General features: G+C 41.1%; 1 long non-coding RNA gene across 1 annotated transcript; it reads right to left on the reverse strand.

Moving 5' to 3' along the window:
- Positions 1-809: 809 nt before the first annotated feature.
- LOC113946526 lies at positions 810-1,517 on the reverse strand. Its single transcript, XR_003527458.1, has 2 exons — positions 1,394-1,517; positions 810-975 (listed from the first exon to the last, which is right to left on the reverse strand). It is a non-coding gene; the product is annotated as an uncharacterized LOC113946526 (long non-coding RNA).
- Between the last annotated feature and the right edge of the window lie 270 nt (positions 1,518-1,787).

Here is a 1,787-nt window from a genome sequence, read left to right on the forward strand (position 1 = left end):
TGGTCTTTTTATGCTGCTATTTTGAGCTTAAAATTAGGGCACAACTTTGTTCTAAAAGTGTTGTAATTGAACCTGATCTGTATCCTGTAACACAAACATTGTACAATACTGATCCTTTTAGCTTTCGCAAGAGCGCCTATAAACTGGCATAGTTGATGCAGAAAGCTCAGTCAGAAATGGATGCTTTTGAAGAGTTTCTACTGACTTGGTATAACACTAAGTTATTCCCTGCCCTGTCTCTACCTGTTAATGGGAACAGTAATTCCTATTTAATAAGGGTCTTGTAAGATTTAATATCTGCAGAAAAAAATTAAAGTGGTAAAATGGAATCAGACACTGAAGTGTTACTCTGTTCTGCTCTTGATGGAAGGGATTTAAGAATTTCAATTATTGCTCTCCAGCACAACCTACCTTTTGTTCATGGATGGATGCACTAATGAGCAAAGCTGGATGTAAGCTTTTGGATAGAACAGTTTTCCATTTGAAAAATGCCAGTTTAACAGAATCAAACTATTTCATGGGAATGTACTTGCTTAATTGAATTTTCTGGCAGAAATCTGCCCATTTCCTCATAGGTTCTCTTGTGTACCTGATCCGTGGGTAGAATTGAGAGCCTGGCAAACCTATCTCCAGCTGGGATACTACAGATTTTCCTGGCAGGAAGCCTGGAAGCCAAGAAGCCCTGTTTAAGCCAGGGCAAGCAGGACGGCTAGGATCCCAGCTGTGTGGCAGCAAGCCTGAAAGGAAAGTGACGGCAACTTGGAGCCACTGGGACAAGCCTGCTTCATAAAAAAACTCAAAGAAAGGCATTTAGATTACATTTTTCAAATTGAACCATTGAAAGTTACAACTTTTGGTCTCATTGAAGAGAGTTTTGCTGTTAGACTTTTTCCCAGGGTGGGGTTCTGGGTTGCAGGCAGACCCACAGTCAAGCTTATTGTCTTTGTTTCCCTCACTGTTGGTTCATGTTCACACCTGAAGGAGAGAGAGGAAACAAGACCAATTCAGCAGGAGGAGAGAAAGTGCCTCTGAACGTTTGTGCTGATAGCAGCCCATCTGGACTTTTCTCAAGGACAGGTGGTAAGGGAGGGCCACATTGATCTCCTTAGAGATTTTCCATTGCTCAGTCCACTGGTGTTGATAGATTATGTGAAGAACCAAAGCAGAAGGTCAAAAGCCACCAATTACTTAAAAGAAAAAAAATCCAAAATTATAAGCAGACAGCTGGCCAGCTGAGCAGCATACAGCATTAGACAGACAATATAATAGAGCCACATTCCCTAGTGATCTCTCTAGGCAGTCAGGGGCCACCAGATAGGTTTCTGTAGGTGCAGCTGTATGTCTTGATAGACTTTGTATGCGCTGTGCTCAACTGCAGTTCCTATGTACCTACTTTGATTCTTTCTTTCCTTCCATGACTTTCAGTGGAGTTTGCATCAGATTCAGCTGCTGGAGCCATCAAATGCACATGTTCATTTCTCCCTGCGAGTCTCTAGAGATGTTAATCCAGCTGTTCCCCCAAGTATTCAAGCTGTATAAAGGGCAGATGAAGAAAGACAGTGGGAGGAGAGGAAGGAGTTCATAAAGATCAACCATCAAGCACTACGAATGAGAAATGCAACCCAATAAATAACTGAAAAGGCCATGCTTCCTGGTGTGTGTCTGATCTCAGTTCTCAAGCTCTGAAGCCTGTACTTTCTTTCTATTTATAAAGAAAAAAAATTTTAAAAAACCCCAAATTTTTTTTAATTTCTTGTTTTAGAGGGCAGATTTTCTACTGACAATTT

This window comes from Corapipo altera, unplaced genomic scaffold, assembly GCF_003945725.1.
Source record: "Corapipo altera isolate COAL_440 unplaced genomic scaffold, ASM394572v1 23b, whole genome shotgun sequence".
Classification (NCBI taxonomy): domain Eukaryota; kingdom Metazoa; phylum Chordata; class Aves; order Passeriformes; family Pipridae; genus Corapipo; species Corapipo altera.